The sequence below is a fragment of the Photinus pyralis genome, unplaced genomic scaffold (genome assembly GCF_008802855.1).
Source record: "Photinus pyralis isolate 1611_PpyrPB1 unplaced genomic scaffold, Ppyr1.3 Ppyr1.4_LG3a, whole genome shotgun sequence".
In the NCBI taxonomy this organism is placed as follows: domain Eukaryota; kingdom Metazoa; phylum Arthropoda; class Insecta; order Coleoptera; family Lampyridae; genus Photinus; species Photinus pyralis.
This window is the reverse complement of record NW_022170509.1, coordinates 6,580,467-6,596,873: the sequence shown is the minus strand read 5'-3', so window position 1 is coordinate 6,596,873 and position 16,407 is coordinate 6,580,467. Positions and strand designations below refer to the sequence as shown.

At 34.2% G+C, this 16,407-nt stretch overlaps 2 long non-coding RNA genes across 2 annotated transcripts; one reads left to right on the top strand and one right to left on the bottom strand.

The window, feature by feature from the left end:
* Positions 1–9,775: 9,775 nt before the first annotated feature.
* LOC116166206 lies at positions 9,776–12,101 on the bottom strand. Its single transcript, XR_004144288.1, has 3 exons — positions 11,964–12,101; positions 11,419–11,593; positions 9,776–10,144 (listed from the first exon to the last, which is right to left on the bottom strand). It is a non-coding gene; the product is annotated as an uncharacterized LOC116166206 (long non-coding RNA).
* LOC116166205 lies at positions 11,953–13,476 on the top strand. Its single transcript, XR_004144287.1, has 4 exons — positions 11,953–12,093; positions 12,142–12,418; positions 12,470–13,023; positions 13,108–13,476. It is a non-coding gene; the product is annotated as an uncharacterized LOC116166205 (long non-coding RNA).
* The last annotated feature ends 2,931 nt before the right edge of the window (positions 13,477–16,407 follow it).

Sequence of the window (16,407 nt, the reverse complement as noted above, 5' to 3'; positions counted from 1 at the left end):
TGACGTATACAAAAATCATAATGAATCAACCCTATATAAAAACACGTCGATTCTAATAATACGGTACCTAATAAAACTGTTGACACGGAAGAATGTAGGTAACTGTGGTTGAACTTTCCATTGTATATGTGGGTATAGCTCATTTTCCCAAAGGTAAACACGATACTTTTGTAATCTTCGTGAATTTTGTTTGCGACTTCTTGAATGTTGAAATGCCAGGTTCACATCGGCACCAAGGTTGGCTCTGTTTTTATGAAAACATGAAAATGCGTACAAATTCTTCCAATCGTTCCATTTCAATAAGTTACCTACTGTTCTGTACTCCGCAAGAACAAACGTAGTGGAACAGTATACCATCTAAATAAAAAGAAACTTAAGAAGGGGTGTGCTTTTCAAGGTAAACGTAATGAAAGGACGTAATAAAAGTCAAGGGATTTTCATTTTCCAACGTAGTTTCCCCCACCCTCCGCTATGTGCAGCAAAAGAAAGCATTATGCCCTTAATTCTTATATTAAAATCAGGTTTATTAGTTTATAATAATGTGATTTCCGGCATATGGTCGTTTCCTACTGTGGGATTTGTACTCGCATTAAGAACCGCAACAAACCAGAAGGTTTCTCGCAAGTATCTAATAATGCCTCAGCGCACTGTTTACAATGTCTTTGATTTAGCTGACCTCTTAGATTCAATTAAGCCGTATAAAATCTCGTAATGGCATTTCTTAGGCCATATGCTGTGAAATTGTATATAGAAAAACGGGCGGACAAATTTCGTATTTCCTTTGAAGTATTATACTCTTAATTTGATAGTGTATGTTGCATTTACGCTGTATAGTCAACAGGCGTTTGTTAATTTATAAAAATTTCTCCTTTTTCCCTAGTTAGAAAGGTTTGTGACGATAATTTCTGTTTACTTTTTTTTTGTTCACTACTCAGGTTATGTTCGACTTCTGTGTGGAAAGTGAATAATTTCGCATTCTTAAAAAAGCACGTGCTCCAATTATTATGTGTCGTTTTTTAACATTGAGGGCAATTTTTCGTTATATTTTAACCCAACCAGACAACTTATAACAAGATACGAATAATCGCATACGATTTTCAGTAGAGAAATTTTTGGCTACTCAGCTCGTATTCGGAAACTGGACTTTTAATCCGGCTCATATTCTATCGCCCCGATCCTTGAATCGATTGGCGAAGGTTTGACATCGCTGTCTCTTTTCGTTGTCGAGTTAGACGAGGAACAGACGGACAAAACCATCACACAAGGGGAATTTTTTTTCTTTCAAAAAATCTCCTTTCCTAAAAATGAGATTCAAAAGTGCCTTATATTGTATATGTCATTTATTTTTCAATTACAATTTTGCTCAATTATTACCTACATAAACTACAAATAATTTAAAACATAAAAATCTCATCTAAAAAGTCAGTAGAAAATGGTAGATTCCTACTACAGATGCAGGATTTCCTTTGCTGTTTCGTGGAATTAAAAAGTTTCATTAGGAATATTTTATACTACTTTATACTAGCAAAGACAAAAATTCGTAATTCACAAGAGTAATCGTTAACATTAATTCAAGAAAACTACTTTACAAAGCAAAACTGACTACATTTCTATATAACAAAAGCAAACTAAATACTAATTGATTTAAAATGAAAGTAAATAAGCAAAACACGACAAAACTTATGGTACATGAACTCGAACGTAAAAGGGGTGAAATGTCGAAATCGAAACAACTCACAATAGCAATAATTTTCAGAAAAGATATCGTAATACTTGCGTCTAAAATTCAGAAACAATATTCAGGTCTTCAGTTACTACTCGTAATTTCAATGTAGGCCACTGGAGTACTTTTCTAAAAATGTGGCGGTCAAATTCTGCATATTTATCAAGGGGGTCGATGTAGGTAGAAATATAAAGGTACAAAAGTAAAAAAAACAAAAAAAGCAAGTGAAGAAGCCCTAAACGAATACAATGTTAAAATAATGCTGCGTCATAACCTTGTGCATACCTCACGGCCTAAATTCGATGGAGTACGCCAACTACTACACCAAAAAGGGAAAAAACTCCCAAGAAAATATTATAATATCCAATACAAATCTCTTTCAGTTAGAGATAGGTCAAATAAAGTAAAGGCGTATTAAATTCCACAAGCAAACAAACACCACGAGCCAAAGCGAAAAAGTAACGCGCACGTGATTTAAAATTAAGAAAGATCGAGAGAGAGGGAAAATACAGGAACTACATTCGGGTGACCTCTAGCTGGAAAATAAAACTAAGAAGTGAAAACTTTACAAAAAAAAACTAACAACGAATTTGCACGAGAATAGAGTAAGGGGTTGTAAAAGGAATATCTAAAACAGAAAAAAACGTTACAAGATCCCCATAGTAAAAATAAAAAAAACTATCCTTGTATTTACCCTTTCAAAGGAGGTGCTCAACCCTTGATCTGCTTATAAGTGAAAGTTCATAAATATTTCGCCAATTATGCAGTGCATGGAAAGAAGTAAATGAATACCTACGTTTAATGAGCAACGCAGTTGAATAGATGTGATTGTTTAATTAAACGTCAAACTGTCTGATTTGGTACAGGGTGGAAATACATTTTCGCAAAAGAAGCTTTTTATGGTAGCTACAACTATAAAAGTTTCTGATCAGTGCAGTAGGTTGGGAGCAAACTTTTTATAATTTTGGATACGATAAAAAGTTGTTGTTTTGAAGATATATTCAGTGTTCCACCCTGTATATGGAAATAACCTGACTCAAATTTGGGTTTCGATATTTTCAAAGTTTACAAACCTAAAATCCCACGGGTTGAATTGATTATATACGAACCTGAGTGAATGTTTATTCACACTTTTCGTAATAACGTCTTATTGTAAGTATCGAAAACAAAGCACGGATGGCTATATTAAAAAAGTTGGAAGCATAGTCGACGTTGGGAGTTCAATATCCGTTTGAAAAATAATTGTAATATTCTGGCGGTATACGCAATTTAAACTTGAATTACAACAGGGCGACTTCAAGAAAATAAACTTTTCCGATCTGCAACATGAGCTGATTCAATTTGCAGATAAATATAATGAAACTTTGATTATTGATCATATTCGGATTATTCGTAAGGCCTGGAGTATATTTTTATGGTGTTCTATCAATTTTCCTTCAATTAATTGCATTGACATTATGTATAATTTCAATTTATCAACCTTACTCGTACACAGACTATATACATCTTTTGGAAGCGCCTGGAGTTGTCTGACTAATGAACGACTTACGAAATTATTGTTTCGAGTTTTTATTACAGGCTCTTTAAACAACTTTGTCAATTAAGGAACATTAAAGGCGTCCGAGCAGTTAATTAAAAAAAATGCTTTATATGATCAGTTATGAAGTATTCACCCACTTCTCATTAGTAATTGGCAGTTGATTGAAGAGTAGTATCAGATGGTTTATCTGTATAGGTGAGTACACAATATGATTACATGGTTTAAGTGCTGCTTTTAACGACCCAACTTTTCTATGTCACATTTATCTAGACAATATTGACGAACACTTGTATGTTATAAATTAAGATAATTTTTTTTGTTAACATGTTGCAACTGGGCACTGTTTCATATGACTGACAATTTTTGAATCAAATGGTCCCCTCAATTTTATGTCCTGTTATTGTACGTGATTAAACCCAAATATATAATAAAAATTAAAATATATAAAAATAATATATAAAAGGATAAAATAACCGTGTAAATAAAATCGCGATAAACTCCTCGAAACAGCGCGCACATTTATGAAAGTTCACTTACCTCGCAAATGCAAATTTGTCCACTGATATTTTCAAAAGGATTGAACCCCGAAATTGGTGGGGTGATACCTAGGGTGATACTATTTATTGCATTATGGGGGCCACTCTCTAATTGGACGAAAGCCTGTTGAGGGCCCAGAGCAGGACAATAAATAAATAAATAAAGCTGGGACGAACTGAGCATCCAATTGTAAACCTGTGTTGGCGTTTTTCCATTTCCCGTAAAGAAACTGCACATACCAAAGAACGCTTACCTTGCCCTAGGGGAACTTTTTACTACGCAGGCACTGGATTTCAAGTCGAAAATTAAGTGTCCTAATTTTTTACTGTATTTTAACCAAATGTTTATTTTTTAAGTTTATGAGCTTATTCCCATTTAAGTTTGCATTAGGAGTGAGATCATTAAAATTTGAAATAATTAGGTTAAGCGACTAAGACACGATTGCGTAGTGGTTTTTTGTAATGTGAAAGATTGATTGGAATCGGCTTCTCTGGGTCAAATATAAGGTCAATTTTATGTCTGACAGAACCATAAGGTAAGTTCAAATAGTTCGATTGAGCTAGTCGGTGTAACCCATATTTCGATCAATTTTAAGGTAATCAGTCATTGCAACTATTCGTGACAGCCTGTACTGCAGCATTATGTAACTAATCCATATCACTGCCCCAATAAGGGGCAAAAATCAATTTTATTAGACAATCGTTAGCACTTTAAACGATTCTTATTTGTAAACCCTGATTAATGGCCGTTTTTATTTATTTATTTATTATCCCTATCTTGTTCTGGGCCCTCAACAGGCTTGTGTCCAATTACAGAGTGACCCGCATAATGCTTTTTAGAGGTGCCTCTGCAGAAGGTCTTAAGTTGTTCTATACTACTGCGGTATTTACCTTACGAATTAGGAAAACTGCAGGAAAACCTAATTCGGAGTAGTTTAACGGCGTTTTCTCTTCACATGGAATTTGTCTGAGCCGCGTATTTTTAAAGGTAAACTTCGACATCACGAACTTTCATGAGAGAAAAGTCGTGTTAACACACGCAATAACCTATGGAAGTAAAGAAAGGAACATCAAACACTCGATGATCTGAAAAGTCACGTGATTAGATACAGTCAATTCCAAGTGTAGTGGAGAGTAATATCTAGGAGTCTGCTTTGATCTGCATCTTAGATGGTGTGTTCATGCTTCACACTGTGTAACGAGGTTTTATTTGATCCGAATTTTCATTAAAATTTTTTTACTAGAAACAATGAATTTGTATTGGTCGAGACGGTGTAAGTCAAGGAAAGTAGTAGGAATCCTAATTGTATAATGTAATTGTAATCTCCCTTCGGAGAGAACCGCAACAGTCACGCAATTGGTAATGAGCCAAGAGACAATTTGTGCCGAACCGTGACCTTCACTTACAAAGAATGCTTTCCGGTTTAGAAACTATCACCGTAAATACGAACAATAGTGAAAATTTTAACCCATAAAGATTAAAACGGCCCGACCCCATTTTTTCTTGTGCATGTGCGAACCTATCTAGAGGAAATTACAATTTTTACTTTGCATTTAATAATAATTCTGTTATATTGAGCTAGCCGACGGCATACATTTTTTTTTATTTCAATGGTAATTTTGTACAACTGTTTTGATCAAAACAGTGTTACAATTAAAGTCATATGCTTTTAGTAACTTTTAGTATCTGTAGTTGACAGTTTCCACAGAAACGCACCTATATTTTTGAACCTCAAATCAGTTAAATTTCAAATCAAATTGCAGAAATTATTATAAAAGGATGCATGATGTGTATTTATTAAATAACCATTTGCGTATAGAATTGTCATTGGTGGATAGTTGTATTTCATTGTGAAATTAAGCAATGTATCCTAGAAAGATAGATAAATTTGTAATAAAAGTATCATAATATGTAGATATTTATGGTACAAGAGTATTACTGTAAAAAAGTAACATTATTTTAAAATCAGAATTTTAACTACCTGTAACTAAAAAATGATTTTCCTGTGTCATGTAATAAATCCATAATTACATATGTATGGGAGGGGGGGGGGGGCATCGCATCGTACATTAATCAAATTATTGTAGTACCAAATTAATCGTCAAAGCTATGTTACAGTACTGTACAGTGCTACAGTAATCTAGTTTTTCAAGAATCTCAGTTATTTTTATTGGCATTGCTAACTATTTATATATTTAAAAATGAACAGCAAACTCGAATTACCCATACATAGAATTACTCCACCAGATGGAAAGTATCCAAGTGTAATTTACCGCTTACAAAGAGAAACAAGTTAAAAAGTCATTATCCAAACGTAAATGACGAGATCGTATTTTCCTCCTAATAATGTTACCGTTCTTTTTTCAAATGAACCGCGGCATATCGTCAAAGTCTATTAAGTTTCACACAAAGTCGTACTACGTGTCTGTTTTTCATATAGGTTAATTAAGAAATTAAGAAGTATTGACAAATACAATGTCAACTGTAAAATAAGTTATTTTACTATACGTATTATATCAAGTTTTGAAATACTTTTTCTCACAGTTGGGATACTACTTAATAGTGGAGCGTATACAAATATAAGAAAGTTGGCACTGCGCATGCGCAGAACAATATTTTGACAACGTGGTTAGTTTCACTTATATTCGTAGTGTTTACATATCTCCATAAATAAAAAAGTTAGCATTGCACATACCTACGTTAAACCAATTTTTTGACATTGCGCATGCGCAAAACCAAAAATATCGGTACGCACGGGATCCTTGCACTAAACGATATGCTTGTCTGTCCTAGTAACATCTGTGGTAAAAATTTCAAAAAAATATCTCTATAAATAAGATAGCGTATCTAATTTTTATAATACGCGATATGCTTATCTTTACTAGAAGTATCTGTGGTTAAAATTTCCAAAAAATATCTCGATAAATAAGAAAGTGGATATTGCGCCGTCTGCCTCTACTTGGATTAAAATGGATTCAAAAGGTGGTAGCTTTATAAGCTTTCGAATCAAGCAACAGGTACAAATAATTTGTTAAAAATATATGTGGTTACCTAAAATGTATAAAATTAACTTCTTGGACATTAAAATAATGCGTTTTTACGTTTTCCCAACGAAATTGATGATGGGTGAAGAACACTTAACATCTTTTGATAAAAATACGCATACTCTGGGCCATGTTCATGTGGTTCTAGTTAACAAAGTTAAAACAAATCGAGTGTCTGAATTCTTTGGTTTTAACTAAACTTACTGTGCACCTATTAAATACTCATATAAAGTATTTGTTATATTACAGTCCTCTATTACACTTTAATGTCTCACTAATGTTGTCGTAAACTACCTAAGTTGCATCGCTTACGGGTATACGAATTACGAATGGTTATTCTCACTCTTATCTTTTTGAACAATTTAAGAACTAAGGGTGTCAAGAGTTTACCGTTTTTGATGGTGCATAATTCGCCTAGTAATAACCGCAGTTCCAATATAAAATACATTTTCCTTGCTCATCATCCAAAAGTGTTTTCACTACAGATATCGGATAAATGATACAAAGGTTAATTAAAAGCTAATTTTAGAGCTATAGCCTGACATTGCTCATTATATGGCTAAAGCTATGCTCATCAATTTCACGTAGTTCGGTTCATAACTAACGGACATGTGAAAAGGGCCTTCCTTATTTGTTCGTCTACATTGTCAATTCATAAACCTGCAAAATTTCATCGTCATCGGTCCATTCGTTTTCGAGATATCTTACTAACGGACAGACGGACAGACATCGCAAAGTTATGAACTCGCTAGGAGCTCGTTAATAAAAGAACTAAGGCAATAATTAAAAGATGAAAAAACAAACGAAACAATTCTTACTTAGAATGACACGTTGTCATAAGAGACCCAACTTTTTGAAACTTGTAGTCCTGCCTCTATAATCAAGCGAATAAACATACTTGTCCTAGACTGTAATTCGAGTGTAACTACTTAAATACATGTCGCTGATTAACTATCAGATTAGTCATCTTTCTTTGAATATCTGAATGCATAAATGTATGTTTGATTGTGATTGGTTTAATTTACCACTCTTCTGGTAGGTAAATAATGATGACCAGTATGGAAAATCGCCCCGAAGATATGAATATGTCCCATTACGCAAGTTATCAATCTTGCAACCAATATCCTTTCCGCATTGTATACTTGAGATTCCAGCAGAGAAGTTAATTGATTTATTTGTTATACAGGTTTGCGTAACGTATCTCATCGCATTACGCCCTGCAATAAAATTGATTTTACTTATATTACCAACGTTAGGTAAGTTAAGAGAGAATGTAAGCCGTATTGTATGTCGTCGGAAACGTTATGTAAACAAGATACGGGAATCGCATACGATTTTCAGATCTTGGGGAATTTTTTGACACTTAGATCGCATTCGGAAATACGACTTTTAATCCGGCTCTCATGTTCAATAGCACTGGTTCTTGAACACGTAGAAATCGATTGGCGAAACTTTGATATCGCTGTCTTTTTTCGTTTTCAAGTTAGACGGGCGGACAAAAACATCATATAAGGGGAATTTTTTTCTTTCGGAAAATTCCCCTAAAACAATCATTCGCTAATAAATAAATAAACACTCGTAGGCGAATGAAATGACACCCCATCTTCCTCTCACCACCCTATTTTATAAAGGGTTCATACTAGAACAAATATCGCTTTTCGTGCGTTCCCAATGTGAAGGTAAAAAACAGTTAGTGATGAATTAAAAATTATCAAAGGCCTTGTGTGAGATATAAGTAACTTCAGTGCATTTTAATTATGTGACAGATCAGTATTTGGTTAGCCAGTTTTGAATCATCTTGTCGAAGGCTACCACATTCCCTTGGTCGGTATCCACTTTCGACGTTCCGTTCATCCACAATTCGCGTTTTGGTGGATTTCACTAAAAATCCTCCACAAAATAGTACTCAGCACTTGTCATAGCTCGAGCTTCTATTGGCGAGACGAGAAAGAAAAACCACGACTCCATTGTTAGGTACGGCTGTGAGATTTCGACTAAAATTTCATCCAAAATGATGCACACATTGAAAATATATTAATAAGTTTAGGTTCGCGCACGCAACGGAAGAATATTTCCGATGCTCATTTTCCCTTTTACGAAATTAAACTGTGGCAATTATTTTTGGAAACATCTATAGGCAGAGTCCTTCTCGCTGTGTAAGCCAATTAGTTTCAAGATAAGCACGTGTTATCGTCGAAGTAAGTCGATGAATGATTTTGAAGACGCAGTATTTTGTTAAGGAAGAGGCGAGGGGTAAATGGTTCTAAATGGAAATATTGTTATATGCTATAAAACACATACGGTTCAGTGTCCGCAGAACTACGTCGAACGCATCCATGTCCAAGAAAGTTTTGAAAACAGGTATTCATCTCTCAGATCCAATTTTCCGTTATCTATGGGTCAGTTTTGAAGGTACCGCTTCTACATTCGAAGACGCGTACGAGTCCATCTCTCCAAAGAAAATTCTTTATGAAGTAGGTACATACTGTGTGCAAAATTAAGAGTTGATTCGCTTTAACAAAATTGCGTAAGATATTTTATTGACCTTAGTAAATAAAAAAATGTTCTGCTACAGATAAGGTGTTGTTATACCTTACCTTTTATAGTTTATGATTTATTTGCGTTCTATAAACAACTGTTGTTGGTATAAGAAATGAATAGCGGCTTTGACATCTGTCTGACAACATTATTTTCCTCTTTTAATATCTATATAAATAATTAATAGTTTAGATTTTGATATGATACTATTTTGTTTATGTAAATATATCTGATTATTTTCCTTTTTCAAATTATAGCATTCAGTGCCAGTTTTAATTATGCTTATAAACATTTTAGTGTTTTTTTACCAAATTGTTGTAGTAAATTGTATTAAATGACATAAACCAGATTGCGCTATTATCATTTGTTTATTTAACTCATAATAATAACAGGCTCGCTATTCAACATCCAACGACGTTTTACGGCATAATTGAGTCAGGATCACTTACTTTAACCTGGTCATAACTGGAACGAACTGGTTGATGCAGAGACAGATTTACACTTTTTTTCGCCTAAGGGCTATGCCAGTTATGCCCTTACCTTCCCCAAAAGACTATCGAACAGCGAAATAAAATAGTGGTAGTTCCATTTCGAAAAATATGACTATGAAATTCAGAAACTTTATTTCCTTGTGAACACCTAGTATCACTATATTCAACTTACTCATTACCATTACTCGGATTAACATTACTGCTCAAAGCTTAATTTAAAAACACCAGGCCGCCTCATTTTTTCAGTAAGGCTTTCTTATGGGGAATTATTCTGAAAAAAATTAATAAGATTACAAGATTGACAAAAAATGAAAAAGTGAATAGTCTTCAATGTAGAGGTTAACATAGTGACATTGGAACAACTAAAAATGTACATGATGTTCTATTTAAAACACCGTTTTTTACAAGATGTGAGTTAGAAAAGATCAGCGCACTGTTGTAGGATCTTGTACTGTGTTGGTCTTACCTAATATTTGCAAGCATAAAACACAGTAACTGTTCTGTAACATTAAATGCTGTGCTGAGTGCCAGTGCTGACGGCGCAAATGAACAGACGGCTAGCGAATATCAAACAAAGGTAGTAATTGCAATTCAATCGTCTCGAGAACCAGAGATAATCAAACGGTCGTCGAAAAAAAAAATTACCTTTTGAACTATATGTCGCAGCGGCTTTTTGAAGCTCAACAAAGGCGCTTTTTGCCAATCTGTAACAGATAACAACACAAACAAACGAATAAGATGGGTAGTGAATAGCCCGGGACATAAAATATTGCGAAAGCGTCTAACACTTGGGATCGGAATCGATAACGTTAACTAAGCAAAAGTAAAAAACTTTGACACGACCACGGATTGCTCGTACAATTTGGGTCTAAAAGCACGAACACTGCAAGAAAACTAGTTTACGATGCACAAATAACTAAATTTCTATTCAACAGCAATGCAATATAATTACTTTAAAATGTAAATCTTCGGAGTAAAACAAGTAACGTAACTAACCATTGTAGATATCGGTCACGGACCAAGTTTCGGCAACTTCAAAAACTAATTTACAAAACAACGGTTAACTAATACATCTGGAAACAAACTAATACGTAGTTAAGCTGGAACAAATGAATCTTCGGAGTAATCGTAGGTAATGTACATTGTACATCTCAAAAAGTATGTTCTTCGACAATGATAGAAGCAGCGTAAGCAAAATCGGATGTATCGGAGCAATTTACACGATCGTTAATCTCTAAAAATTTCGTTAATACTGGCGGTTAGGAACTATATTGAAGGTGTACACAAATTCCATGTAAGTAGGTAATGTTTCAATGAAATGGGGTGCCGGTAATGTAGAAATTCATCTCTCGTGTGACGCCATTATCAATCTTGCTGAAATGGCGGGTCCAGGTAAATATGCGATGTCATTTACGTACTGCGTAGGTAAAGATAGATCATAACGTAAAAGGTAATCCAAAAGAGAAAACGATGGGAACTTAAGAGAAAAGGTTGAGGAAAAATAAGTCCTAAAAAACATAATTAAGAAAAATGCTGCGTACATACCTCGTAGTGATTATATGCAAATACAAATCCGTAAAACGCTTCAATTGAGCATAGCCACCGATAACAAGAGTAACCACTCCAAAGATGACAGCCAATACCAAAATCCCTTATACAGGTCAGTGGCGTACCGAAGAAAAATCATTTGCATCAAACCAGTCTGACGGCAGAATTCTCACTGAAAAGGAAGTACAGATAATGCGTGAGGGATGGATCTGCACGGCCTCGGGCGGCAAAACAAAGAACTATTGTAATAAGAAATCTATCTATAACACTTGGATGGCCTCTAGTGGCCAAAATAAAGAACTAGGGTAAAAACAAATTTACATCTTTAAACTGGTTTATAAAAGATGGCGTAAGAATTTAAATCGGCAAGGAAAAAACGTGACAATTGTATGCTATAAAATTAACTAAAAATGATTTGATTTCGTCAATTCTTGTCTTTTGCAATTTGTGTAACAAGTCGCTTTAACGTATTTCGTTCTCGTATTAGAACTTTCATCTTGTCACATGATTTTGTCATTTTTAAAATAGAATGGAAAACATACGGTATGTGGTAATCAGTAGCCGAAATGCTTGTGCTTCTTGCTCGAATGGTAAGTGTGAAATCTCGAATTGAACCATGTGTAATTGTGAATGGTTTGAATTACGAGATCTTGAAGGACCAATCTGTTGCTGGTAAACTCATTCATTTTTATGTAACATTATTCAGTTGTTCAATCCTAGATTGCAATTAGAGTGTCTAACTAAAATGATAAAGACATTGACCAAGACGACATTATCTCACTCGCACAAAGGTGGCTAAGTAAACCTTGAAATTCAAGAGGAAGTAAAATGATGTTGGTTGCCTTCCATTTTCTCTTTGCGCTCAAAGGACAAGGAGTGAAACTAATAAAAACTATTAAAATTTAAGTAGATTGTTTATAAAAACAAGACAATAGAGCAGGGATCCACAATTTATTCAAGTAAAACGACAATGACCCAAATTACTGTCAAGTCCATTGTAAAGTGACGAAAGCATTTACGCATTTCTTACTAAAGTTAAGTTTTGTAGGAATAATGCATATTTACCGATTGATGGCGTAACGTACCCAAGGCCGTGTGTGATGGATACCTATGCAGTATGTGAAGGGATATAGAACAAAGATTTTTTCTGAAGGTAAACACCAAGACCGACCCACCTACTCGCTTACCACTTCCCCAAGACAAACTTGTTCAGTTTACAAGTCTGGTAATCTGAAATAAACAGTGTAGAAGTTCATCAAGTAATATAAACATATTTCAATCATCCTTAAAATATGAATCTGTAAACAATAGTAGGAAATAACAAATGTTTGTAGTGTTTTTAATATCTTCGTACTTTGCTCCGTGAATAATTTTGTGTTTATCATCATAAGGACATGATATAAGGAGACGCGAACGCCGATATTTAAATTACTTACATTCCAACGCTAAAGGGAGACGCACTAAAATGCCATTAAAAATTATAAACGCTCTAGTTGAACAGTTCTGTGGTAAGACATCCAATGTTCAATTACCCTCGCAAGAACGACTTAATTCGTCCAAGTCGCTGAAGGAAAAAGAAAGTGAGACCTACTTTTGGATTATGTAAGTTTTGCATTTTTTAATTACTAATTTACTCTTGAAATTATTTATTATGCGAAGTTGCTAATATCTTCCTTATTTCTACAGGTGGCGGTGGTGAATAATGGAAAACTATGTTTCGCGAGTATTTGCCCAACGAGCCATTGTGGTTGCTGTTTATCTACGCGAGTACTTTAATTTTGTGTAGTCCCGTGTTTTTGTTGATTCTTTTATATTTGCCGCACATACCAATTATTTTAATAAGAAGGATTTGTTACATTCCATTCGAATCCATCTGACACCATCGATGGTAGTTGCGTATATCTTAGTTACCTGTAATTTTGTACCTACGTTTATTTATGAGACTAAAAAGAGAACTGACAATTGACTGTAAGTAATAATAATTACGAAGTATGTGATATATCTATAAATAAATTATGTAAGACAGATAATAAATACAATTCGTTGATAAAGTTATTTTTCCAAAATTGGTAATTCGGTGGTTGCCATGTTACCACACTATCTATATCAAAATATAAATAATACGACTTATCTTAACAGTTTACTAAGTAGTGCAAAGATTAAGTGAACTTTATCACTCAGGTACTCAGTACAGTGCAACTACACTTGGACGTTTATGGGATGGTAGGTAGTAACATTATCCCTACGAAAACGGCTACCTTTGGAATGTATTAATTACTGTAACAATATTCCATTGCACCGACAGTTGCAGATCGAGAACATAATAATTTTCTTTAAATTGAATTGACTTAAGCCATTAGAACATAGGTAGGTACTTTCACATTGTTCACCTTTTACAGTTGGCGAGCCGAGTTGCGTGATTTTTACGCTTTCTTGGGGTTGGGTACTGAGTACTTGAATAACACACGTCCAACGTGTGGGCACGGTATGGACCAACGCGTGATTCTCATCAACCAACGACCTGTACGAACAAATTACTGATAATCGGTTTTAAATGGGATCGATAAACGCAAATGTGCTTAATTTAAATAATCATTTTCATCAGGTCAAAGTCTAGTGGCTATTAACTTCATTGAGAAATTAAAATCCGATACAAATAGTTTTTTGCACACATACATCATCTACACATGAGTAAAAAAGTTCGTGACAAGGATTATCTAAAGAAAAATATTTATTATTATATCCTCCCTGTGGATTCCTTATACGACTTTCCAGTTCTAAAGTAAGTTAAAAAAGCGGTCACCGACGAAAGTGCATTTTCCCCGTACAGAATCAGTAATAACTCAGGAAGGAAGTGACCAATCCAAAAACTCTTGGCGTTCTGGTCTCTGGGCTGTACTATACCGTATAAGAAATAAACGTGGAGGACTAGTAGTGGACAAAGTGCGGACTAATAGCGTTCATTTTCCTTTTCGAAAATGCGCTAAACACGCACTAAAAGGTTAAGATTATTTCCATTATTGTTTACTATATTATGTACTAAAAATAACCTTGTCAATTACAATTGTAAACAAACAGATTTGTCTTAAATTATGTTATCAAAATACTTCGCATTTTAACAAAAAAAAGCGCAATTTGTTTGTTACCAATAAGTGATAAACATTCAGCGGTTGTCACAATTTGAGAAAGATACTCAACAACAATGACGCTTTGTTTTCATTTTTATATTACAAATAATTATCATATCTCTATAAACGTACATCAATTTCAAAACAAACAAACCAATCAACGAAAATATTCCAATTTAGAAAGAAAATTCAAAGGGCTGTAACTTTTGAACTAGTAGCCCAATCTTGGAACTGTTTGAAATTATGGATTCTACAGGCCACATTCTATAAGAAATTTTTTTTCCGGGTCGATCTGAGACAATTTTTTTTGCGGGCCTCAAAAAAGGCAGTGTATAACCTTCCTTTTTTACCAAAAATCGACTACACCAAAATTTCTCGGGAAAACACTTTTTCTTAATAATTTTGGGGCGTAGAATCCAAAACAATTCGTACTTTTTCGATTAGACTTCTCAATCAAAAGTTATGGACTAGAAACCAATTTCGAAAGAAAATTCAAAGGGCTGTAACTTTTTAACTAGTAGCCCAATCTTGGAACTGTTTGAAATTATGGATTCTACAGGCCACATTCTATAAGAAAATTTTTTTTCCGGGTCGATTTGAGACAATTTTTTTTTCGGGGCTCAAAAAAAGGCAGTGTATAACCTTCCTTTTTTACCAAAAATCGACTACACCAAAATTTCTCGGGAAAACACTTTTTTTTATTAATTTTGGTGCGTAGAATCCAAAACAATTCGTACTTTTTCGATCAGACTTCTCAATAAAAAGTTATAGACTAGAAAAGAAACCAATTTCGAAAGAAAATTCAAAGGGCTGTAACTTTTGACCTAGTAGCCCAATCTTGGAACTGTTTGAAATTATGGATTCTACAGGCCACATTCTATAAGAAAATTTTTTTCCGGGTGGATCTGAGAATTTTTTTTGAGGGACTCAAAAAAAGGCAGTGTACAACCTTCCTTTATTACCAAAAATCGAGTGCACCAAATTTCTGGGGAAAACACTTTTTCTTATTAATTTTGGTGCGTAGAATCCAAAACAATTCGTACTTTTTCGATCAGACTTCTCAATCAAAAGTTATAGACTAGAAAACAATTTCGAAAGAAAATTCAAAGGGCTGTAACTTTTGAACTAGTAGCCCAATCTTGGAACTGTTTGAAATTATGGATTCTGGATTCTACAGGCCACATTCTATAAGAAAATTTTTTTCCGGGTCGATCTGAGACAATTTTTTTGGAGGGCCTCAAAAAAAGGCAGTGTATAACCTTCCTTTTTTACCAAAAATCGACTGCACCAAAATTTCTCGGGAAAACACTTTTTCTTATTAATTTTGGTGCGTAGAATCCAAAACAATTCGTACTTTTTCGATCAGGCTTCTCAATCAAAAGTTATAGACTAGAAACCAATTTCGAAAGAAAATTCAAAGGGCTGTAACTTTTGAACTATTAGCCCAATCTTGGAACTGTTTGAAATTATGGATTCTACAGGCCACATTCTATAAGAAAATTTTTTTCCGGGTCGATCTGAGACAATTTTTTTTTCGGGCCTCAAAAAAAAGGCAGTGTATAACCTTCCTTTTTTACCAAAAATCGACTACACCAAAATTTCTCGGGAAAACACTTTTTCTTATTAATTTTGGTGCGTAGAATCCAAAACAATTCGTACTTTTTCGATCAGACTTCTCAATCAAAAGTTATAGACTAGAAACCAATTTCGAAAGAAAATTCAAAGGGCTGTAACTTTTGAACTAGTAGCCCAATCTTGGAACTGTTTGAAATTATGGATTCTACAGGCCACATTCTATAAGAAAAATTTTTTTCCGGGTCGATCTGAGACAATTTTTTTTGAGGGTCTCAAAAAAAGG